This window comes from Elephas maximus, chromosome 11 (assembly GCF_024166365.1).
Source record: "Elephas maximus indicus isolate mEleMax1 chromosome 11, mEleMax1 primary haplotype, whole genome shotgun sequence".
In the NCBI taxonomy this organism is placed as follows: domain Eukaryota; kingdom Metazoa; phylum Chordata; class Mammalia; order Proboscidea; family Elephantidae; genus Elephas; species Elephas maximus.
In genome coordinates this window covers 42,010,076-42,037,587 of record NC_064829.1, presented here as the reverse complement: position 1 = coordinate 42,037,587, position 27,512 = coordinate 42,010,076, and positions in this window count along the sequence as shown.

Below are 27,512 nucleotides of genomic sequence, written 5' to 3'. Positions count from 1 at the left end.
AACTTTTACAAGAAGTTGAATTGTCTCTTCAGGACAGCGGGGGCAGAGACTTAGGCCAAACTGCAGTTCAATTCAAACCGGAGTTTAGTTTAGATTAGCGACAGCCATCTTCGTCATGTCAAACACCCGGTTTTGGGGTCTGCATACAAAATAAAGCCATATTCACAGGTACAGAGGGTTAAGACTTGAACATATCTTTTTGGGGGACACAAATCAAGCCATAAAAGATACCCAATAAACATCTGCCAATGCACAAGTGAATGAACTGATGAGTGGCTACATGGTTATCCAAATATGATGGTTCATGAAAGGATTTACACAAAAACATTCACCTTATTAGTGCTCTCTGAAACCCTGATTAAAGAGATTGTGATTATCTCTGTATTTCCTAATCTGCTGAATTTTATTTTTGGCTTGGTTGCTGCAGAGATGTAAGCAGTCAACCAGTGCTAATTTGTGTGTGTGAGGGTGTGCAAATAACAATGCCTTACTGTGTTTTCTTTTTCTGGCTGAAATCACAGAGAAATGTCTCCAAAGTCTGTCTACAGCATGACAAACAATATTAAGCAGACCTAAGCTGGGCAGCAAAGTTCTTCTCTCTTACCTGACATTGAACATTTTCAAAAGACTTGGGACTATGTATACCTTGTCAATTAACTCAGCTCAAAAATGTTCTGTCCCAAGAGCTTGGTCCCAGAGTTATCCATAGAGGTGTCCTTTAACACTTTTTTTTTTTTTTACTGAGTTTTATGCTGAATTTAAAGCCAGTGAAATATGCCAGCTCAGGGCTTCTCAAATCACCGGATCTCTGTTTTCTAGAGAATAAGTTTGGCTCATAAGGACTAACACCTCCCACATTCCAGAAACATACCAGAAGCAAATGCCTATATATACCCCTCACTTTCAGTGAATAAAAGCATTTTGAAAAGTGTATCCATTTGAAGGTCTAATATCCAGATTTCTCTATCCTCCTGATTTATTTATCCATTACCAATTATTTTCCTAAGTATTCTTTTTTTCCCCCCTGCTTTCTTATATTTCTTAAAATAATGAAGAGGCAACCATGCAGATATCAACATACATTAAAAGCATTGAGCTAATTGTAAATACTGAAGGAGGCAACAATGAGCTCTTCAGGCACTCATAACAGAAGAATTTGCTGTGCATTGGATGCAAAACATGCTTTTCAGTGGTTCAAGTTAAGAATCATTGCTAATTTGAATAATGGAACACAGAAATGTGAATGGCTGGATGAGGTAGTAGGAGTATTTAAAGGGTAATCAACTGTTCTGGAGTAAATGGATAAATGGCGGAAACTTCAGTGCCACAGAAATTCAGAGTTTAAGAAATATGTAATTTTTTGAACTTCCTACTCTCATTTAATACTCTCACTCCTCACTTATCAACATGGTTAGGTTCCAAATTGGCCTTAGGTGAAAATGGAGCATTTTGTTTTGCTTTGTTTTTAGACCATGCATTTGTCTGATTTTTTATTTAGAAAATATGTTCATAAAAATAATAACAGTTAAGGTTTACTAACGTGCTCATCACTGTGACGAGTACAGTTGTGGATTGTTCCTCTGTGGAGAAGGAGGCTTGGAGGAGACAAAGCTGGATAAAGCTGGGCTGTGTGAGTGGAAGGCCCATGGCTTAACCGCTTCACCTTCCTCCTGTGCTGGGTCAGAATGCTCCTTGCAGAGCCTCCTCCAGGGCTCCACTCCCACTCCTGAAAGCCCTGTGTTCAAGATCATGGATCCTGCTGTGCCCTCTGGGCCTGGCAAGTCACTGAGGCTCGGGGCTTCCTGAAAGGGCACTGGGAGCCTGGCCACACACCTGGTCCCACTGAGGTCGAGGCTTCAGGCCCAGTTTGGCTCACTTTGGAACATCATTAAACTTGCATGCATTTCTTCCAAACACCCTCTCCGATGCTTCTTTCTTTCCTTCCTGGCCACGTCACAGCAATTTTGAGCTTCAGGGCTTCAGGCTACACAGGAGCTGGGAACCCAGAACAGGTGCCCCCTGGCTTGGTATTGCCTTCATGTTTACCCTGAGGATATGGAGGAGGCCGACCCGCAGGGCACCTGAAAACCATGCCCCCAATGGCAGGAGGGAGCAGACGACGCCGACCAGTGTGGTCTGGCTTTCTGGAGGCTGCCTGTATACCCTCTTTGAGGGAAGGGGCACTCCGCAGATGTTGCCACCACGCCCACTACCTCGTTAACGTGTAAAATAGTTGGATAGTAGATTTTTTACTATCGTCGTAAATGTGAAATGTTGGATAATGAGATAGTTAAAAAGCGAGGAGTAGGTGTATTTGTTTAGACATATTTTGTTAGTATATATTTTTTAAAAAGTTGGTGACCATATTTTAATGAGACACTATTTTTTATTTAAAAATCACTGTTTCCAAAAACAGTTAAGATTCTGTTAAATAGTTTCCAATTACTGCTGTAACCAATTACCATAAACTTAGTGACTTAACACAAATGTAATATTTTATGATTCTGGAGGTCAGAAATCCAGAATGGGTTTCACTGAGCTAAAATCAAGACGGCAGGATTGTGGTCCTTCTGGAGGATATAGGGAAGAATCAGTTTCCCTACCTTTTCAAGCTACCTGTATTCCTTGACTCATTACTTCTTCCAGTTCCAAAGCCAGCAACGGTGGGTTGAGTTGTCACATCAAATTCTAAAACTCTGCCTCTTTTGATTTCTTCTTGTGACTACTTTTGTTATGTACGCTTATAACGTAATGTTCCCAAATCACATGTGTGAAATATGTGATGAGTAACTTAGACATTTAGGTTAAGTTTTAAAATTGACAAGTAAACTTCTTTGTCGTTTTGTAAAAGTTCTAATTGTATCATTACTGGAGAATAGCCTTGGTTCTTGTCTTCAGTGTAGGAAAGAATTCAGCCACTGAGACAAACAGTGCCAAGCGAGCAGAGGTTCATTAGCAAGCAGAGGGTTAGTAGTAAAAGCACACTTGACTAGGAAGCATCAAGTGGGCCACTCAGGTAGAGAAAGAATCTGAGTGCTCTGATAGTCGTTTTCTTAGGTTTTTATACCCTTTTTGTCTTTTTATCTGTCTCTATTAACATTTAAAAGTGAGGACAAGACCCCCCTATGAAGACTTTTCTTTGGCTTAAGGTTCAATTACCAAGTTACAGATCATATCAAGTTAGGGACTTTATCAAGTTAAGGACTTTATCAAATCAAAGACCCCTGCAAAAATCAATTCCTTGGCTTAAAATTTAACTACGTAGGGATCATCTTACTGAGGAATGTCACCACCCCCTGCCTCTCCCTCTTCCCGAGTGAAAGCTCTCCCTCTCCCCCTTACAGTATAGTTAGCTACCTCATTGTAAGACAACGGCTTCGCTCTTATAAGGTATGACATAGCCTTTAGTTTATCTGTGTTTAGACACCCTGAACATGCACCCTTGATTATGGACTTATGACGTAGGTACCTGATATCTCCTATGACCTGACACTATGTGAATCAGGCACCCCTCTGACAGACCCTTTTCAGGCAAGACCAGAGGGACTAAAATCACATAAAAATCCAGGCTTTCATCCCTTCACCAAGAGAAAGCCGCAGGCAACTAGTCTGTATGTTGGTCTGTGTCTTGAGTTCTCCAAAGGCCCAGTGCTGCCACAGGCTCTGCCTGAGACAGCCTTGCCTTCCCACTGTTGACCTCAAACCCTAGCACCTAGGGACCTCCACTGATGACACCCTGCTGGTTAAGCTTGCATCCCAAGACTTCTCATTAAAGATAAAAGCCTGAAGTCTAAAGATTTGGATTCTAACTGTTGGATTAACATTGTAGTTGTAAACTCTGATTCTCAGGTCACAAATGAATGTCTCATGATCTTATCTGTGTGCCTTGCCATAACTACCTTGCAATAAACTAAATGAGTTCAAGCATAACAAACCTAACCATTTCTCTACTTACTTTAAACTCCAAAGGACAACTCTGGAACTACCTAGAAAATCTAGGATAATCTACCCATCTGAAACCAGCTGATTACCAGCCTTAATTCTACCCATAACCTTTCCCTCTTGTCATATAACATAATTTATTCATGGGCTCCTGGGATTAGGACAAGAATATCTTTGGGGGTCATTATTCTTCATACCATAAGGAAATGTATAAAAATACATAAAACTAGCAAAGTAACATAAAGCTAATCGAATGGGGTACTTCAAATAAATAAATTGATAGGTACATGAAAATCGAGTCAGAAGTTAAGCTAACACAAAAATGCACATGTCTTAGTTATCTAGTGCTGCTATAACAGAAATACCATGAGTGGATGGCTTTAACAAAGAGAAATTTATTTCTTCACAGTAAAGTAGGCTAAAAGTCCAAATTCAGGGCATCAGCTCCAGGGGAAGTCTTTCTCTTTCTGTTAGCCTTCTCATTAATCTTTCTCCAGACTGGTTGCTTCTCCATGCAAGGACCCCGAGTCCAAAGGACGCGCTCTGCTCCCAGCACTACTTTCTTGGTGGTATGAGGTCCCCAACTCTCTGCTTGCCTCCATTTCCTTTTATCTCTTGCAAGTTAGAAGGTGGTACAGGCCACAACCCAGGGAAACTCCCTTTACATTGAATCAGAGGTATGACCTTAGTAAGGGTGTTACAATGCCACCCTAATCCTCCTTAATTCTTTAATACAAAATTACTATCACATAATGGAGGACAACCACACAATACTGGGAATCATGGCCCAGCCAAAGTGATAAACACATTTTTGAGGGAACATAATTCAGTCCATGACAACACACTCATGAGATCTTATGCACCTCCTTTGAGTTCCAAGTCAGTGATTCTATAATTCTGTGTTTTAATCATAATTCCAAAATGCTGTAATTTTTGGTAGCATCCTTGAGGGGGTTAAAAGAATCAAAACAGGACTAATCAAGTCCTCAATAATTGTATCACAATAACTCCTCCCTGTATAACTTTACCTTCCAGTTTCCATTAAAACAAAATTGTAGAGCATTTGATTGCCCTCAGCACAACCACTGCATAAGTAGAACTGTTTACTGCTTAGACCACATTCTCCTGTGAAATAATGAAGCAAAGGTCTTACATGTCCCGTAAACATCTTCCTTTGATGCCAGCATGATTTGTCTTTATTCCTTTCTCATATTATTGCAGCAACATGAACCCTACTTTATAGTCTATTGAACAATCTGCTCAGTACAACATTTCATTCTATAAACATTTCCATGCCAGTAAGTATACTCAACTGTAAGAAAAAAAAAACTTTAGATGCTGGTCAAAACAAGGGCGTATGCCCATGCTGTACTAGTGGGTCAAAATATACTAGTTCTAGGCTCTCTATCACCAAATACAGAGAAAGAAATCTGATCCATACTATGATTCATAGGTCAGAGAACATATAGGATAAAAACAAATTAAGTGCTTAGCAGAAGGCTAAATATTCTTGATAACAGCTAACATCCTATTGTGCTTACTGGATCCCTGATATATCTGTTCTTCTTTGGAATCGACTGGACTTCACCTAAGGTAAAGGAAGTATATTAACATGTACCCACCCAGACCCAGTGTGGTCGAGTCGATTCCGACTCATAGCGACCCTATAGGACAGAGTAGAACTGCCCCAGTTCATTTAATTCACGCAATCCTAGGGAGTGAGTTCTGTTTTTATTCCTCTTTATAGATGAAGAAATTGAGGCACAGAGAGATTAATTTACCTCCTCAATGTCCTGCCATGCTGTCAGGTGTCAAGATGGTCAAGTAGGACAATAAGTGAAACTGAAAGTAACAATCAAGCCTTTACTCACTCACTGTGATCGTGCACGTAAGAAGCCAAGAAAAAGGAAAGTGCTGGTTTCTTAATTTATGGAAGGTTAGGAGGCAAAGTCAGTCAGATGGCAGGCAGTGCAGGCAGGGGGAGCTGGAGGAGGGAGAGGGGGAAGGGCTAAGGAAGAAAAAGTACTGAGTCAGAGTGGAAATAAGTGTCTCAGCCGAGCCCCCCCCCCCCCCCCCCCCCCGCCATAAGGAGATCTCTGAATGGTGTGCCATTGAATCTATTCCAACTCACAGCGACCCTATAGGTCAAAGCAGAACTGCCTCACTAGGTTTCCAAGACTGCAATCTTTGTGGAAGCAGACTGCCACATCTTTCTCCTGTGGAGCGGCTGGTGGGTTCGAACCTGTGACTTTTTGGTTAGTAGCCGAGCTCTTAACCACTGTGCCACCAGGGCACCTTCCTGAGTGGATTAGGAATGCAGATGTGTGTATGAGCATGGCCAGCTGAGAGCTGAGATTGGGAAACAGAGTCCTTGACTACAACTCTCTACAGAGACTGTAGCGCACTGGCTGTGCACCAATTTGGTGTGTGGTGGGTACGTTTCTCCCAAGAGATCTGCCAGAAAAGCCATTATAATTGCCTATGATTGGGCCTGAGAGATCTCACACAGGATTTTGGCCTGGAACTGGTCTCCTCAGGTCCCACAGCTAATAAGTAATAACCTGGGATTTGAACCCAGTGAGTCTGGCTGTGACTCTGCACTTTTAACTAAAAACAATATTGCTGCTAAGTACAAAAAGAAAATTTATTTTATGATTCTCATAAAAAGGACATTGTACCAGACTTATTACGAAACTTACTTCTTTGTATAACTCAGTCTATTGGAAATTGCTATCCATGGAATGTTGGGGGTAAAATGATAACTTAGTCATTGAAAAACCAAACCCTGTGTTGTCGATTGCATTCTGACTCATGATGACTCCATGTATTACAGAGTAGAACTGCTCCACAGGGTCCCCGCCCCCCGCTGGCTGTAATGTTTGTGGAAGCAGATTACTAAGTCTTTCTTCCATGGCACCACTGGGGGTGGGTTTGACTCACTAAGCTTTAGGTTTGTAGTCAAGCCCAAACAATTTGTGCCACCCTGGGACCTTTAATCATTGAAGGAGATCTTAAATTCTTCTAGGACTCTGCCTGGAGTGTTTTCCTATTTTCCCTCCCCTGCTTCCATGGTTAACTCCTTCTAATGCAGAGCTTCAAACAGGTATCACTCCGTTAGGAAATCTTCCTAACTCCTCTAATTGTGGTTTTTTCTTTTCTTTTGTTTTTTTGTAAATTGTCTAACAAAATAATATTATTTCCCTTTATACCATTCATTTCCATTTATAATTATACTCTAATTTGTGTGATTATTTGGTTAAGGCTTATATCTTTCACCAGACTACAATATCCATGAAAGCAGGAGCCCTGTCTTGTGTTTGCTCACCATTTTATCCTCAGATCTAGCATGGTGCCTGTCACATAGTTAATAAGTATGGAATGAGTGATAAAATCTTAATTTCTGCTTATTTGTCTTCTACCTATTTTTTTTTTTAATTATAAGCAATTTTGTATCTCAAATTATAGGACTAATACATTTGGTTCCAAACATCATTTGAAAAGATTTTACTGTATCTGAAATTCCCTTTTCATTACATCTAGCAAAAAGGGTATGTTAGTTACATAGATAAAAATGAAGAATGGTGTTGATTCTACTACTATTCACTGTCCCTTGCACATATCGTCAACTCCCTTTCCTTTTATTGTATCATACTCCCTTAGCCAAATCAAAATCTGGATTAAATCCAAAGTGTTGCTTCCCCTGTGCCTGCATCCACAGAGTTGGCCATTGCTGGAGAAAAACACAACCATGATAAATGGTATTTCCTTACATTCATGATCCCCAGCTGTAGGTGGCTCCTTAATACTGTCTGTCAATTACACCGTAATCCCACTTGTATTCACTCATACTCTCCTAAAAAACTATTACTCCTCTCTAACACTGCCTCCCTTTTCCTCACAGTCAACTGATACCCTTGTTCTGATTTCACTGAGAAGAAAACTTCCACAAGGTCTCACTACCACCTCTACCCACATCCCTGAATTTGTGCTTATACATACTGCCTTCTCTCCCACTACCAAGGTGAACTATCTACTAGAACCCTATCTTAGTTATCTAGTGCTGCTATAACAGAAATACCACAAGTGGATGGCTTTAATAAAGAGAAATTTATTCTCTCACGGTCTAGTAGCGCTACAAGCCAAATCAAGACATCAGCTCCAGGAAAAGGCTTTCGCTGTCAGCTCTGGAGGAAGGTCTGTGTCATCAGTCTTCCCTTGGTCTGGGAGCATCTCAGTACAGGAACCTCAGGTTCAAAGGCTGTGCTCTGCTCCTGGCACTGCTTTCTTGGTGGTATGAGGTCCCCATGTCTCTCTGCTTGCTTCTCTCTTTTATATCTCAAAAGAGATTGGCTTAAGACACTACCTAATCTTATAGATATCAACAATATAACTGCCATTAATCCATCTCATTAACATCATAGTGATAGGCTTTACAACACATAGGGAAATCACATCAGATGACAAGTGGTAGACAATCATATAATACTGGGAATCATGACCTAGCCAAATTGACAGATATTTTTTGAGGACACAATTCAATCCATGACAAACCTGTTTTCTCATGATTCTTCAAGCTCAGTTGTCCAGCAATTCTCCCTTATCTGCTGCATCATTTTTCCTTCTCCTGTTGAGTCATCCCTTCCAGTATATAAGCATGCTATTATTTTTCCTATCTTAAAAACAAAACAAAAACCCCTATAAACCTATACTGAACACACTTTCCCCTCCAAACCCATTTCTCTTCTTCCTTTTCTAGCAAAGCTTTTTGAAAGAATTGTCTATATTTCTTGTCTGCAGTTTCTCGTTGCCCATTCTGAATTAAGCTCATTTCGGTTAGGCTTTCATACTTCCCTCCACTCACTCTACCCTACTGTCATAGGTTGTCACTGACCTCTAAGTTGCAATATCTAATGGTCCGTTTTTAGTCCTCTTCATACTTGACTCATCAGCAGAATCACAGGTTATCATTATTTCTTCACCACACTTGCTATGTTTCTCTCCTTCCTCACTGGCTGGTCCTTCTCATTGCTATCAGCTAGGACCTCTTTGTCTCCTTGGCCTATAAACATCAGCATGTCCATGGGCTCAGTCCTTGGATCTCTTCTTTTATCTATTTATATTCTTTCTTTGGGACATATCACTCAGTCTTGCAGCTATAATGATCATCCACATACTTATCACTCCCAAATTACCTCTCTTGCCTGAATCTCTCTCCTGACCTCCAGACATATCCAGTTACCTAATAATATGTCTGGAACTGTTCATTTATATACCCCTTAACCCAATTTGTTCTACATGTAGTCTTCCTCATCTCAGGAAATGGCAATTCCATTCTTCTGGTTATTTAGGTCAAAGAGCTTGAAGTCATTCTTCTCTCATTTACTTTCAAATAACCAGCATCCACCTGACATAGTTATGTAGTACTGCTATAACAGAAATACCACAAGTGGATGGCTTTAACAAAGAGAAATTTATTTTCGCACAGTCTAGTAGGCTAGATGTCCAAATCGAGGGTATCAGCTCCAGGGGAATGTTTTCTCTCTCTCTCAGTCCTGGAGGAAGGTCCTTCTTATCAATCTTTTCCTGGACTAGGAGTTTATCTGGGCAGGAACCCTAGGTTCAAAGAACACACTCTGCTGCTGAAACTGCTGTCTTGGTGGTATGAGGTTCCCCCCACCCCCTTCTCTGCTCTCTTCCCTTTCCTTTTATTTCTTGTAAGATAGAAGGTGGTGCAGGCCACAACCCAGGGAAATTCCCTTTATATTGGATCAAGGGTGTGACCTTAGTAAGGGTGTTACAATCCCATCCTAATCTTTTTTAACATGAAATTACAATCACAAAATGGAGGACAACCAAGTAATACTGGGACTCGTGACCTAACCAAGTTGACACATATTTTGGGGGGACACAGTTCAATCCATGACGTCATCTGCTTCTTACCACCTCTAGTACTATATGTAGCAGCCTGGCCCAAGCCACCATAATCTCTTACCTGGATTTTTACAGTGGACTTTTTACTGGTATCCATACTTCTCTGGATTTCCCACAGTCTATTCCCATTACAACAACCAGAAGGATCTTATTATAAGATCCTTATTATAAGCACATGCCACCCCATTGCTCACAACCTTCCAATCTCTTTCCATCTCACTAAGAATAAGCTACAAACTTTACAGTGAGCTGTTAGAGCCTACAGGGCCTGGTCCTTAATTACTTCTTTGACTTTACTTCCTAAATACTCAGCTCCAGTCATCCAGCCATGCTAGTTTCCTTGCTGTTCCAGAAAAATGCAGCACACACTCCCACTTCAGGGTTCTTTGCATTTGCTGTTCCAGTTGCCTAGATGCTCTTTCTTTGCTCAAATGTTACCTTTACTTTGAGACTTTCTTTTGTAACCATGTTTAATTTTGTACCCTATACCTTCTCTTCCCTCCTTCTGCTTTATTGCAGTTTTCACCATCTACCAGACTGTATATTTTACTTAATTGGTTATTATCTGATTTTCCTCTCTCCACTTCACCCAGAACTTAAGTTCCTCAGGAACAGGGATATTTTATCCTTTATTCACTGCTATATAGCATGCCTAGAACAGTGCCTGGCACAAAATAGGTGTTCAATAAGTACTTGTTGAACGAACGGCTAAAGTAAGGTTATAAAACTTTCAATAACCTTTTATAATTTTCATATTCATTCTCTCCTTTGATCACAATCACTGTGTAATTGTAAAGTGATAGAAACTGAAGTTTAGACAGTTCCATGGCTAATACACCATAGAGCTAGCATTAGATCTTGGATCTTCTGCCTCCTAATTTACCGCACTTTCTGTACTTCACTTATTTACCAATTGTTTATGGAATGTCTGCTGCGCACCAGGCATCCTGCTGTGTGCCGGGGATATGGAGATGAATGAATAAGATGTGGTCTTCACCTTCAAGGACCCCAGTCTGGTAAAGCTCACCAGACAAGTTGGAAAGGGGAGGCCTGGTGGATGAGACAAATGAGGAGCAGTGACCAATTCTACCTGGTGGGATCAGGAGAAACTTGCAGTGTACACTTGTGTCTCAGAATTAAGAATGAGTTTTCCAGATAGAGAACAGAGATGACAATTCTAGGCATAGGAATACATGAGAGTAAAGACATCATGATTCTGCTAATTATAATAACGGTGACTTTAAACGTAGTGAACCAAAAAAAAATGAAACCAAAGCTAGTGCCCTGGAGTCGATTCCGACTCATAGCGACCCTACAGGACAGAGTAGAACTGCCCCATACAGTTTCCAAGGAGCGCCTGGCGGATTCAAACTGCTGACCCTTTGGTTAGCAGCCATAGCGCTTAACCGCTACGCCACCAGCGTTTCAGTGAACAGCAATGATTTAAAATAATTTGGTTTGGCTAGTATAAAAATGTTCTCTTAAAAGATGGGAAGAAAAGAGACCAACTTCGTCAGGAAAGCTTTAGTGACTATATTGGGGAAAAAAGCCCCCAAGGAGATGTGAATAGCACCTTTTTTTTGAATCAAAAATCTCTATTTGGATGAACAGGTGGATAGGCCCTGAGAAAGGACCTTAAGTAGTCCAAACGGAAGGTATGTGTGTTGATCTCAGAGGGTGTATTGATTTGAATACAAATTGAGAATCAAATTTGCGAAAACCTAGCTTTAGCTGGGAAAGTGTGTAGTTCTGATCATTTTGAAGCTCCGCTGCACAAATGGCTGCACGGCTCGTCCTGAAGCCCTGCGGGGAAACATCCATCTCCACGTGTATGATACACATATAACTCTTTGTAGCAGAGGACTTCACTGCACTTGACCTCTTAATGATGAATACATGCATAAATGCTGGCAGCATGGTTGGACTTAGACAGAAGAAGCATACGTAGAAATAACACTGGGTGAGGGAAGAGGAAACAGAACATGAAGACCTTCAGAAAACTGCAAATGTTGGTTTTGGAGGATGACCGAAATCTATGAAAATTTCAATGTATGTAGGATTCAAACCGAGTTACTTTCTCAGTTTCTTTTTAAAATTTAAGGTAATACCTATTCATCATTTTGTTTATTGTTTTATTTTTTAATAATAACAATAAGCTTATTATGAAAAGCAGTGATCTCCCTGCCCTGCCCCTCCTCACCCCTAACTCTGGCTTTCAAGAGGCTATCACTTAACGACGCTTTGAACTGTTTCTGCCATTATTTTTCTTTTTATTTCTGAGCACTGTTGCTTTTTTTTTTTTTTCTTTTCCAACCTCAGACATACTGTATTGAATCCTACTTTGGGAAAGCAGCAATTAATCTTCTTAGTACCACCCCTTACACCACCTTGCTCTTTCCCATTTTCTTAATAGTTACTTTGCAATTTGCAGTTAAGTCAATACACAGTGTTTATATTATTAGGAGTGTGAGTGGGCATTTTGTGTGTGTGTTCAAAACAGCAATTTGTGTCACATAAAACATTTGTATTTATTTGGAAGCTCAATTAATTAATGTTAAAGTATTTAAAATGTTGTTTTTCTTTCAACTTTTAAGTTCACCTTACAAATTTTATTATTCTATCCATAATCTGGAGCCCTGGGCACAGTGGTTAAAACTATGGCTGCTAACCAAAAAGGTTGGCAGTTCAAATCCACCAGCCACTCCTTGGAAATCCTATGGGGCAGTTCTACTCTGTCCAATGGAGTTTCTATGAGTCGAAGTAGACTAGATGGCAGGAAGTTTGGTTATTTTGATTTCTTATCCATAGTCTATAAAGTTTTCATTATCACTTATAAGGGGTCCTTTTAGTAATGCTTGGTTCCTTTTATAAATTTAATTTATTAAATTCGCATAAACAGCTTTAAGCTTTATTTCCTATTTAATATATTTAATACCTCTAAGAGTTTCATTTTGCTGACTAATAAACCAAACCAAGAATTTACACAACTCTAACTTTTTTTTTTTAACACATCTGTGGGGCAGTTCTACTCCGTCTTATAGGGTCGCTATGAGTCGGAATCGAGTCGACGGCACTGGGTTTTTTCTTTTTTAACACATCTAACAAATTAAACATATAAACATGATGATTTTCAAATTATTTTGAACATTCCAACACGGCTGAGATTTCCTATCTTGAAAATTTAATTTTTCATTTTTTTTTTTTTTACTTGCTTTGTTATTTTGCTCCTACAATGGTTTATGGATTCCAAGACATGATTTTTTTTTTTTTATTGTTAACATGTCTGAAATCAGAACTCTGAAAGCGAAAGAATTTAGAAATAGCTTAATTAATTTATTTTGTTTGTATTTCCTCTTTATATATACCAAAACCAAACCCCCACCATGAGTTGATTCTGATTTCATAGTAACCCTATAGGACAGTGTAGATCTGCCCCATAGGGTTTCCAAGGCTGTAAACCTTTCTATAGATCAGTCTTTACAGAAGTGGGAGAAAGCTGTGCCAGTCTGCTTGCTTAAAGATTTATAGCCTTGAAACCCCTATGGAGCAGTTCTACTTTGTCCTATAAGGTCCCTATAATCTGAAATGACTCGACTGGAACAGGTTTTGGTTTATGTTTAATTTCCAAGAGTTCTTTCTTGTTTTCCCAATTTTCCATTGGGGGAATAATTGTATTCCTTTCTTGTTCTGTTATCTTTTTACAATGTTAAGTTTATTAAATCATGCAAGTTTTCTTCTGCTGCGTATATTGTTACTTTTCCCTTAAGTTCCTTTTTTAATTCTTCTTCAAATTTGATGTCTTTTTCATATGTCTAGTGGCCCTTGTTTCTGTATTCAGACTTAAGAGTGAGATGAGAATTTGACTGGCACTCTGTGTGCTTGGACTGGATTTGTCAACTGGTGGCTTCAAAACAGGGCCTCAGGCAGGGAACTAGCTGTTCTTTGTGGATCCTCAAAGTCAGGAGCCAGGGTCAGTCAGTTTTCCCAGACAGGAATTCTCCAACCTCTGGCAGTTATAAGCCCACTGCCTGTGAGCAGTGAGCTGAGTAGAGGAAGAGAACTGAGGAGGGAATTCAATTAACCCTCCCGTTTCATTATAGTGCCTTACACCACCTTGGCCCTACCTCTGGGTCTGATTCCAGAGCCTCTTGATTTAACCTGTTCAGAGAGAAAGCCTATGTTTTCAACCTGGATCATGGAGGGACCTGGCTGGAAGTAATGGATGAGATCCTGTTGTCTGGAGTCCCTGGATTGGTATAACTGGTTAAATGCTCCACTACTAACTGAAAGGTTGGATCCACCAGGTGCTCCCTGGAAACGCTACGGGGCAGTTCTACTCTATCCTATAGGTTGCTATGAGTCAGAATCAACTTGATGGCAACATTTTTTTTTTTTTTAATTAGTTGGAATCAACTCATTTGCAGCTGGTTCAGCTTTTGGTTCTTGTGCTTCTGATAGGGTCCTTAGGTAGAGGAGAATACAGTATATAGTATAACAGAATACAGTATAACATAGACTTTAATATGTAGATGAAACTTTTAAAGACAAATATTGCAAAAGGAAAAGCAAGACCAGATCACTTGTGTTTTCCTTCCTTTTTCCATTCACTAAACAGTATTTGTTGAATATTTACTTTGACTTCTACGACACTGGGGCTCCTGCACCTGTAGTAGACAACAGGAATACAATGATGATCAAGAAATTAGTCACAGTTGTTGTCCTCATGGTATTTAGAGATGAGCCAGGAGAAGTACATTAAAGAAATCATTATGTAATTACTTGGATAATTAATTAATTACATTTGCTTTAAGTGCTAAGGAGTCAAAGACTGTGCTGTGAGGGTATATAAAAGGGGGGATAATGTGTTCTGATGCTTGAGAAAGAGAGAGAGTGACTGTGTGTGTAGGAATAAGAATTGTCTAGACAAAGGTGGCAAGTTGGAGGCAGCATGGGTAGGGAAGACATTCCAGGCAGGGGAATAGGATGTATAAAGACCCTGTGATCCGGAGGCTGGAAGAAGCTTGGCTTGTTGAGGAACAGGAAGAAAGCCCGCGTGACAGGAGTATAGGGAACTAAAGAGAGAGTGGCTGAAGAGGAGTTGGAGAGATGGGCAGGGCACTGTATGCAGGGCCCAGTAAACAATGCTGAATAAAGATCTGAGGAAGGACTTGATCCAGTCTGTATTTTTAAAACATCACTCTCCTTGCTAATGGGGAATTCATTGAAGGGAGAAAATTCAACTGCTGTGCGGGTGTAAAATTATGTAATCTTTCTGATAAACTATTTGGCAATATGTATGAAGAGTCTTGAAAAATTCATAGCATTTGATCTGTTAATATCACTTCTATAATTCCTTCTGTCATTACCCATTGCCAGTGAGTTGATTCCAGCTCATAGTGACCCTATAGGACAGACTAGAACTGCCCTGTAGGACTTTCAAAGGAGCAGCTGGTGGATTCAAACTGCTTACATTTTGGTTAAAAGCCAAGCTCTTAACCACTGCCCTACCAGGGCTCCAACAATAGTTCCTTCTAAAAACGATTTAAAAATGTGTGTGTGTATTTATAATTCCGTATAAAAATGAAAAAATTAGGAACAATGTGAAAATTAAAAAACAATAGCAGCAATAACTATATGTATTAAGTATTCACTTTTTTAGTGATTTATTGTATATTACCTTTAAAATTTTCACAATAATTTTATGTGATAGGTAATATTAATTACCCTGTTTTACAACGAAAGCATAGAGGGGTTAAGTAACTTTCCAAGGTTACAGGGGTGGCGAGTAAGAGATCTGGAATTCCAACCTAGGCAGTCTGACTACAGATCCTAAGCTCTTTATCATTACATAAAATTACAGATTGGTGACCATGATGAAACTAGTAGGCCAGGGGATGAAATATTCTATAAACATTGAAGTCTTCAAAGAATACTTTATGAATTGGATAAAATGTTTACAAAATAGTGTTAAGTTAAAAAAAAGCTAAGACAAAATTGGCTGTGTGTTTTTGATTATGTAACATCCAGTGCATATACATGTGTGGTGGGATTGTTAATCTACTGTTATGCTGTCATTCCCTTGAGCCTTCCTCTCCTCCCTAGATGACAGAAATGTCTCATTCTTACTCCACTGGGCCTTTTTCCAACCCCATTTCACGCAATAGTCAGGATTACCCACATCAGAAACAGCTCTAAAGACTGTAAATTTCCAAAACAGAAGTTGCAAACTACTGATGTGCTACATAAGAATATTCACAGGATTGCTTGAGGAGCAGGTTTTTCTATTCCCTGGAAGGCTTGGAGCTGCAAGAGAGGGAGAAGCAGGCTGAGAGAACAAGCAGATGGGAGGAAGGAACTGAAAGACTTAAGTCCTTGAGGAGGAGAAGAGAGCCTTCCTTTGCAAGTTCCAGGGAAGTGTAGACACTCAATGCCAGACAGTCCTCTTGTTGTTAATTTGGTAGTTTCATCAGCTACCAGCTTCATGTCACAGAACCTTTGCCTCAATCCAACTATTACCTGCAGGCAGTTTACTAACTGACAGTTGTGGATTGAATGGTGTTCCCCCCAAAATGTGTATCAACATGGTTAGGCTGTGATTCCCAGGACTGTGTGATTGTCCACCATTTTGTTGTCTGATGTGATTTTCCTATGTGCTGTAAATCCTACCTCTATGATGTTAATAAGGCAGGATTAGAGGTAGTTATGTTAATGAGCAGGACTCAATCTACAACATTAGGTTTTGTTTTAAGTCGATCTCTTTTGAGATATAAAAGAGAGAAGTGAGTGGAGGGACATTATACCACTAAGAAAGTAGAGCCAGGAGTAGAGCTCCTAGACCAGGGGAAGACTGATGACAAGGACCTTCCCCCAGAGCCAACAGACAGCTATCCTTCCCCTAGAGCTGGCACCCTGAATTCGGACTTCTAGCCTCCTAAACTGAGAGAATAAGTTTCTCTTTGTTAAAGCCATCCACTTGTGGTATTTCTGTTATAGCAGCACTAGATAACTAAGACAAGAGTTCTGGAAACTTGTAGGGGATTTAGATGTCCAGTGAGGAGATGATGGATGGAATAGACTTTCGGGTGAGACCACAGCTAATCACCACTCCTGTTTCAGAGGCATAGAAACAAAGGGGAGGAAATACAGCAAAATGTTAATGATGCTCATATGTAGAAGGTAGGTTTATAACATACATACATTTGTTCTTTAAAATGAGCTGTATTTTCAAAATACTCTGTGGCGTATAACATTTATAATAAGAAAACAGTTATTAAAATAAAGAAAAGGAAATTTTCAGTCTTCATTGGGCTGTGTATCTATTATATGGCAACTCCGTCTCCACACTGGGTTTGGCCTAGACAGCACCTACAACAGTGTCAAGAGTTTTCTTTGAAAGTCCTTCCAGGTTCAGTTCAAGTAATAAACAAATTCTCAAAGCCTGGATGGAGTTCTGCAGTCTAAAGCACAGGCATAAAGCTTTTAGCTTAGTCACCTAAAGGCACAGTCTAGGAATAGAGGGGCAGTCTGAGGGGTTCTTACTTCATGTGAGAATGACATTTAAAATGCTCAACTGCTGCAGTCTGCACTGCCAGCCTGAACTGTGGTCTGAAATCTCCTCTGAGCATTCTCCCTCACAGTATTTATCCCAATTGCACTTGTATTTTCTTGTGTGACTAATTATGCTTGCCTCCCTCAGTAGACTGTAAATGCCTCAAGAGTAGAAACTCCATTGTTTTCTTTTCTTACCATTGAAAATTCAAGACTATTTGGTGCATAGAAATTAAACATTTGCTGATTAACGAAAACTTGGATCCGCTGTGCCTATAAGAAAAGGAAGTGTTTCTCCATGGTATTTTAGAGATAAGCAAAGGTCAAAACAACTCTTGAAACTCCTGATTTGTGGTCAGGATCCATGCAAAGATATTGCAAGACAAGATACTAAATAATCCCCTATGCTATGGGTCAAAGAAATCTTACTGGAGGACTTGGCACCTAAAATCCAGTCTAAAGGGTAATCAGGAGTTAGCCAGTTAAAAAGGAGTATGTTGCAAGGTGTGTAAAGCATTCTGGTCTGCTTGGGTGTATATCAGGAAATAGAGTTATTGGTAGAAGCAGGGTAGTGGCAGCAGAGGAGGGTAAGGACTATGTACAACAACGTAGAAGCTTTGTGAGACATTTGGAGAGGTTTCAACTTTAGGCTAAATGCAATATAAGGGTCTTTGAAGGAATTTAATAGTTTCCAACTATCTGTACATTTAAAAAACCTCATGGGACTCAAATATTTAGTTTGAGTTGAAAAATATTGTCTTGCTACTCAAAGTGTGGTCCATGGGCCAGCAGGACTGGCACACGTGGGAGCTTGTGGTAAATGTACAATATCAGGTCTACCCCAGTGTCTTAGCTATCTACTACTGCTTTAACAGAAATTCCACAAGTGGATGGTTTTAACAAACAGAAGTTTATCCTCTTACAATCTAGTAGGATAGAAGTCCAAATTCAGGGTGCCAGCTCCAGGCAAAGGCTTTCTCTCTTTGTCAGCTCTAGAGGAAGTTCTTTGTCATCAATTTTTCCCTGGCCTAGGAGCTTCTCAGTGCAGGGACTTTGGGTCCAAAGGACACACTGTGCTCTTGGAACTACTTTCTTGGTGGTATAAGGTCTCCTTGTCTTTCTGCTTGCTTCTTTCTTCTATTTCTCAAAAGAGATTGACTCAAGATACAATCTCATCTTGTAGACTGAGTCCTGCCTCATTAACTTAACTGCCTCTAATTCAGCCCCATTAACATCATAGAGGTAGGATTTACAACATATAGGAAAATCACATCAAATGACAAAATGGTGGACAATCACATAATCCTGGGAATCATGGCTTAGCCAAGTTGATGCACATTTTTGGGGTACACAATTCAATCCATAACATTCCACCCTTTGGCCTCCCCAAATTCATGTCCTCACCACATGTGAAACATATTCACCCCATCATATCATAGCAAAAGTCTTAATTCAATTCCAGAGGCAGGAACAAGAAGGTGGAGTAGTCAGACGCTTCCAGTGATCCCTCTTACAACAAAGACCTGAATAAATAAGTGAAACGCTTAGATTTATGACAAGCTAGGAGTCCTGAACATCAAAGGCAAAGTTAGAAAATGGACTGAGTGGCAGGGGGAGGGAGAGATGGTGCAGAAGTGAAGAGGAATTGTGAGACCTGAATTCCTGGGAACCCTCAGGCACCATTCCCTTGAGTGAGTGTGGTGGGGCTGGTGGTAGCATTCTGGACGCAGTTTCCCCAGGGAGAGACAGCAAGCTGTACAGCTGACTCATACCTCTGGAATCCAGAGATGAAAGGCACGCTTGGAAAAAGCTAAGTACTTGTGTATATTTTGCCAAGGCCCCAGCCCCCAAGCCAGCTTCAGTGTCTGTTGTTTTCTCTGGGCCTGACATAGGTCCTGCGGAGCACTCTGAGGCATTCTCCCTGCCTTGGAGAAGGAATAAATTCACAATTGAGGGGAAAGATAATCTGCCAGCTCCAGTAAGCTGAGGAGCTCAGGACAGAAGTGGCTTCTGTCCAGGCATAAAAGGTTTGTGGACTTTGAATACCTTTCCCCCCTGTATGGACCTGTGTGGGCCTATTTCAGGAGAATAGGCCCTTGTTGGCAGACTGCAACTGTTTCAGCTGTGCAGTGGAGAGGTGGCTCTTTGATGCTTGACACATCTTTGCCTATTAAACAGGGTCCTCACCTATCCATAGCAGGGGCCTAAGGACTGGTGGCCCCACCCACATCACCTAGCCACCCATGACAGGGGTACAAGGACAAATGGTACTGCCCAGTCCTTACAACCCAAAGCACTGGGTACCCATGGCCCATCTGCAGAGCCCACCCACCTGTGCATGTAGGGAATGGGAATGTGCTTTCCACATAGACACTCGGGGGATGGTTGTCAGTCCCTTGCCTTGTTCAGAGCGTGACCCCGCGCTGCAACCGGATACCTGTATCTACACCAATCACCACTGCCCCTCTAATACTGTAGGACAGAGCCCGTACCACATACTCGATGTCCAACTACCTGGACCCCTGAGCTGAATCCATACAAGAAAAGCGAATGGACTCCTAGGCTCATATACCTGCTAACATCTCTAACCATCTGGTGACGGGACATTAGAGCTTCAAAGGTGGAAAAAATCAAGCTAGCTCACTCAGGCAGCCTATTTGGTCATATCAAAACAAAACAAAGCAGTAAGCAAACATAAAATAAACTAATACAGTAACTTATAGATGGCTTGGACAAAACAGTCAAATCACATAAAGAAGCAGACCATGATCACTTCAACAAGCTCTCAAAACAAAGAATCAAGGAACCTTCTGGATGAAGACACATTCCTGGAATTACCAGAGTACAAAAGATTAATATACAGAACTCTTTAAGACATAATGAACAAGATCAGGAAGGAAATCAGGCAATACACAGAACAAGCCAAGGAACACACAGATAAAGCAATGAAGAAATTAAAAAGGTTATTCAAGAAAGTAATGAAAAATTTAATAAGCTGCAAGAATCCATAGAGAGACAGCAATCAGAAATTCAGGAGATTAACAATAAAATTACAGAAGTAGACAACTCAATAGAAAGTCAGAGGAGCAGAATCGAGGAAGTGGAAGGTAGAATTAGTGAGAATGAAGATAAAACACTTGGCACCAATATATTCAAAGAAAAATCAGATAAAAGAATTAAAGAAAAAAAATGAAACCCTAAGAATCATGTAGGACTCTATCAAGAGAGATAACCTATGAGTTATTGGAATTCTAGAACAGGGAAGTATAACAGAAAATACAGAGAGAATTGTTGAAGATTTGTTGGCAGAAAACTTCCCTGATTTCATGAAAGATGAGAAGATATCTATCCAAGATGCTCATCGAACTCCACAAAAGTTCGATCTCAAAAGAAAGTCACCAAGATGAATTATAATCAAACTCACCAAAACCAAAGATAAAGAGAGAATTTTAAGAGTAGCTAGGGATAAATGAAAAGTCATCTACAAAGGAGAGTCAATAAGAATACACCCCATCTACTCAACAGAAACCATGCAGGCAAGAGGGCAATGGGATGACTTATATAAAACACTGAAGGAAAAAAATTTCCAGCCAAGAATCATATATCCAGCAAAACTGTCTCTCAAATATGAAGGCGAAATTAGGACATTTCCAGATAAACAGAAGTTTAAGGGATTCGTTAAAGCCAAACCCAAACTACAAGAAATTCTGAAGGGAGTTCTCTGTTTAGAAAATCAATATTAGATATCAACCTAAGACTAGAACACAGGACAGAGCAACCAGATGTCAACCTAGATAGTGAAATCACAAAAATAAATCAAGATAAAAAAACACTCAAACAGGGAAACAGCGATCTCATTATGTAAAACAAGACAACATTAAAACAATAAAGAAGGACTAAGAAATGTAGTCGTAGGTCTTTCATATGGAGAGGAAGACAAGGCGATGTAAGGAAATAAATGTTAGTTTTAAAGTTAGAAAAATAGGGGTAAATATTAAGGTAATCACAAAGGAGACTAACAATCTTCCTAATCAAAATAAAATACAAGAAAAAAATAAAGACTCAGCAGAAACAAAATCAACAACAACAGATAAGAGGAAAAGGCAATATATAAAGATAAAATACTCAGCACAAAAAATTAAGTGGGAGGGGCAGGGCCAAGATGGTGAACTAGTCAGACACTTCCACTGATCCCTTTTACAACAAAGGCCTGAAAAAAGAAGTGAATCAATTATATATATGACAAGCTAGGAACCCTGAGCATGAAACGCAAAGTTAAGGAATTGGGCTGAGTGATAGGGGAGGGAGAAATGGTGCAGAAGCAGTGATGAGTTGCAGAGCCTGTGCAGTGCCTCAGGTTGGATTCCTTGCAGCTTTACTCAGCACGACTGTGGTGGGGCTGATGGTAGTTTCCTGGGACACGGCAGTTTCAGTGAAAGAAGGCAAACAGAATGGTGCACCCCTGACCCTGTGGCATGTCTACAAAGGGGCTGGCTGCAGGATTTAAGAAATGACTGCTTCAGTGAAAGAAGGCAACTGAAGTGCTGGAACCCTGACCCCCTGGTGTGACAGCCCGGGGACTGGCTGTGGATTTTAGGACATAGCTGCTTCAGTGAAAGAAGGCAAGTGGAGGACGCTGCTGTAACCCCACAGGGAAATCCTGGCAGGGACCCAGCCAGCACACACAGGCTACACATGGCTCTGGAATCTGAGATAAAACAGCGCTCTTGGCACAAGATATGTGATTTTGTCTAATTTACCACTCACGGATCCAATAGCTCCTTCTTTTGAAAGAACACTTTCCTATCTATCTGATTCCTCCTCCCTCTGCCCTAGCCGGCTTTATTAACAGTTGATTTCACGAGGCCTGAGTGAGATAGGTTCTGCTGCACTTCCTGAGCCATTCTCCTGGCCTGGGAGAAGGAACAAATTAACAAATGGGGGAAAAGTACTCTGCCAACTCCCCTAATCTGGAACCTCAGAGTAGAAGCAGCTCTAGTCCAGGCACAAGTGATCCACAGACTTTGTCTTTCACCCCTGCATGGATCCAGGTGGCTATTACATTGCAAGAGTGAATCTGTTTGATATCTGACTGTAAGTGTTTCAGCTGTGCTGTTGAGAGGCAGGTTTTGGAGGCCTGTGACCACCCTGCCTATCAAACAGGGCCTTCATCTACACACAGCAGGGGTCTGAGAACTGGAGGCTCCATCCACACCACCTAGCCACCCGTGAAAGGGGTCCAAGATGGTGGTGCCTACCAGTCCTTACAGGTATAAGCATTGGGTGCCTCAGGTACAGCTGCAGAGCCCACCCACCAGAGTGCTCTAGAGAACAGAGACACTCCATCCTCACTGACGCTTGGAGGATGGCTCTCAGCCCCCTTCCTCAGAGTGTGACCCCTGCTGTTTATCAGAAACCAGTGCATACGCCCATCACCACTGCTCCACTAAGGTAATAGGTGAGAGCCTGCACCACACACTAGGTGACTGACTATCAGGACACCTGAGATGAATCTATACAAGAAGAGTGAATGGACTCCTAGGCTCATATACCTGGTAATAGATATAGCCATCTGGTAACAGGACATTAGTGCTTCAAAAGGCTGCAAAAATCAAGTTAGGTCACTCTAGGAGCCTATTTGAGTATATCAAAACAAAAGAAAGCAAGAAACTGGGACACAGTGAACAAACATAAAATAAATTAATACAATAACATATAGATGGCTCAGAGAAAACAGTCAATATCAAATCACATAAAGAAGGAGACCATGATTGCTTCAACAAGCTCCCAAAACAAAGAATCAAGGACTATCCCAGATGTAGATGTATCCCTGGAATTACCAGATGTAGAATACAAAAGATTAATATACAGAACTCTTCGAGACATCAGGAACGAGATCAGGCAACACATAGAAAAAGCCAAGGCACACACAGATAAAGCACTTGAAGAAATTAAAAAAGATTATTCAAGACCATGATGAAAAATTTAATAAATATCAAGAATCCATAGAGAGACAGCAATCGGAAATGCAGAAGATTAATGATAAAATTACAGAATTAGACAACACAGTAGAAAGTCAGAGGAGTAGAATTGAGGATCTGGAATGCAGAATTAGTGGGAATGAAGACAAAACACTTGGCAACAACATATTCGAAGAAAAATCAGATAAAAGAATTAAAAAAAATGAAGAAACCCTAAGAATCATGTGGGACTCTATCAAGAAGAATAACTTGTGAGTGATTGGAATACCAGGACAGGGAGGGATTACAGAAAATATAGAGAGAATAGTTGAAGATTTGCTGGCAGAAAACTGCCTTGACATCTTGAAAGATGAAAGGATATCCATCCAAGATGTTCATTGAACCCCATACAAGGTAGATTCCAAAAGAAAGTCACCAAGACATATTATCATCAAACGTTCCAAAACCAAAGATAAGGCGAAAATTTTAAGAGCAGCCAGGGATAAGTGAAAAGTCACCTACAAAGGAGAATCAATAAGTTCGGATTACTTGGCAGAAACCGCACAGGCAAGAAGGCAACGGGATGACATATATAAAGTGTTGAAGGAGAAAAATTGCCAGCCAAGAATCATATATCCAGCAAAACTGTCTCTCAAATATGAAGGTGAAATTAAGATATTTACAGATAAACAGAAGCTTAGAGAATTTGCAAAAACCAAACCAAAGCTACAAGAAATACTAAAGGAAATTCTCTGGTTAGATAATCAATAATATCGGATATCAACCCAACACTAGAACACAGAACAGAGCAACCAGATATCAACTCCAGATAGGGAAATCACACACAAAAAAATCAAGATTAAAAAATGCTCAAAACAGGGAATCAGTGATGTCATTACACACACAAAAAAAGATGACATTAAATCAATAAAGAGGGACTAAATAAAATAGGCGTAGATCATCTATACAGAGAAGATATCAAGGCAATATAGGGAGTTACAAGTTAGATTTAAAGTTAGAAAAATAGTCGTAAATATTATGGCAACCACAAAGAAGACTAACAATCCTATGCTTCAAAATAAAAAAAGATAAACATAAAGACTTAGAAAACACAAATTCAACTACAATGAAAAAGAGGAACACACAATTTACAAAGAAAAATTTCTCAGCACAAAAAAGGAAGTGGAAAAATGAAGTTGTCAATAACACCCCCAAAAAGGCATCAAAATGACAGCACTGAACTCATACCTATGTATAATCACCCTGAATGTAAATGAACTAAATGCACCAATAAAGAGATAGAGAGTTGCAGAATGGATTTAAAAAAAAAGACCAGCTATATGCTGCTAACAAGAGATGCACCTTAGACTTAAAGTTACAAAGAAACTAAAATTCAATGGATGAAAAAAAATATATCAAGCAAACAACAATCAAAAAAGAGCAGAAGTGGTTATACTAATTTCTGAGAAAACAGACTTCAAACTTAAATCTACCACAGAGGATAAGGAAGGACATGATATAATGATTAAAGGAGCAATATAAAAATGATTGAAGGGGCAATATACCAAGAGGTTATTACGATATTATATTTTAGGCACCCAATGACAGGGCTGCAAGATACATAAAACAAACTAACAGCATTGAAAAGTGAGATAGATAGCTCCATAATAATAATAGGACACTTCAACACACCACTTTCCCTGAAGGACAGAACATCCAGAAAGAAGCTCAATACAGACATGGAAGATCTAAATGTCCCAATCAACCAACTTGACCTCATAGACATATACAGAACACTCCACCCAACAGCAGCCAAGTATACTTTCCTTTCTAGTGCACATGGAACATTCTCTAGAATAGATCACATATTAGGCCATAAAGCAAGCTTTAACAGAATCCAAAACATCAAAATATTACAAAGCATCTTCTCTGATCATAAGGCCATCCATAAAAGCAGAAATCAATAACAGAAAAAGCAAGGAAAAGAAATCAAACACTTGGAAACTGAACAATAAAAAAAATTATTGCCCTGCTCAAAAAAGATTGGGTTATAGAAGACTTTAAGGACGGGATAAAGAAATTCCCAGAATCCAATGAAAATGAAAACACTTTCTATCAGATCCTTTGGGATACGGTGAAAGCAGTGCTCAGAGGTCAATTTTTATCAATAAATGCACACATACCAAAAGAAGAAAGGGCCAAAATCAAAGAATTACCCTTACAACTCGAACAAATAGAGAGCAACAAAAGAAGCGCTCAGGCACCAGAAGAAAGCAAATAATAAAAATAGAGCAGAATTAAATGAAATAGAAAACAGAAAAACAATTGAAAGAGTTAACAAGACCAAAAGCTGATTCTTTGAAACGATTAACAAAATTGATAAACCATTGGCCAAACTGACAAAAGAAAAACAGGAAAGGAAGCAAATAACCTGAATAAGAAATGAGATGTGCGATATCACAATGGATCCAACTGAAATTAAAAGAATCATATCAGATTACTACAAAAAATGGTACTCTAACAAATTTGAAAACCTAGAAGAAATGGATGAACTTCTAGAAACAGAGTACCTACCTAAATTAACAAAAACAGAGGTAGAACAACTAAATTAACCCATAACAAGAGATTGAAAAGGTAATTAAAAAACTCCCAACAAAGAAAAAAGCCCTGACTGTGACAGCTTCACTGCAGAGTTCTGCCAAACTTTCAGAGAAGAGTTAACACCACTACTACTGAAGGCATTTCAGAGCATAGAAAATGACAGAATACTCCCAAACTCATTCTATGAAGCCATTATATCCCTGATACCAAAACCAGGTAAAGACACCACAAAAAAAGAAAATTACAGACCTATGTTCCTCATGAACTTAGATGCAAAAATCCTCATCAAAATTCTAGCTGATAGAATTCAACAATATAACCAAAAAAATTCACACAATGACTAAAGTGGGATTCTTACCAGGTATGCAGGGATGGTTCAATATTAGAAAAACAATTAATGTCATCCATCATATTAACGAAACAAAAGACAAGAACCACATGATCTTATCAATTGATGCAGAAAAGGCATTTGACAAAGTCCAACACGTATTCAAGGTAAAATCTCTTGGCAAAATAGGAATAGAAGGAAAATTCCTCAGCATAATAAAGGCAACTTATACAAAGTCTGCAGGTTCACTATGAGTTGGAACCAACTCGTCAGCACTGGGTTTGTTTTTGTTTTTTTTTTTTTTTTGGTTATACAAAGCCAATAGCCAACATCATCCTAGATGGAGAGAGTCTGAAATCATTCCCCTTGAGATCAGGAACCAGACAAGGATGCCCTTTATCACCACTCTTATTCAACATTGTGCTGGAGGTCCTCGCCAGAGCAATTAGGCTAGGTAAAGAAAGGGCATCCAGATTAGTAAGGAAGAAATGAAAGTACCTCCGTTTGCAGATTACACGATCTTATACACAGAAAACCCTAAAGAATCCTCAAGAAAACTACTGAAACTAACAGAAGACTTCAGCAGAGTTATCAGGATACAAGACAAACATACAAAAATCAGTTGGATTCCTCTACACCAATAAAAAGAACATCGAAGATGAAATCACCAAATCAATACCATTTACAATAGCTCCCAAGAACATAAAGTACTTAGGAATAAATCTTACCAGATACGTACGAGACCTACACAAAGAAAACTACAAGACACTACTGCAAGAAACCAGAAGAGATCTACCTAAGTGGAAAAACATACTTTGCTCATGGATAAGAAGACTTAACATTGTAAAAATGTCTATTGTACCTAAAGTGATCTATAGATACAGTGCAATTCCAATCCAAATTCCAAAGGCTTTTTTAATGAGATGGAGAAACAAATCACGAGCTTCACATGGAAGGAAAAGGTAAAGCATTACCGAAAAAGAACAAAGTGGGAGGCCTCACTCTACCTGATTTTAGAACCTATTAAACTGCCACAGTAGTCCAAACAGCAGATACAAAAACCAATGGAACAGAATTGAGAATCCAGACATAAATCCATCCACATATGAGCAGCTGATATTTGACAAAGGCCCAAAGTCAGTTAAATGGGAAAAAGACAGTCTCTTTAACAAATGGCACTGGCATAACTGGATATCCATCTG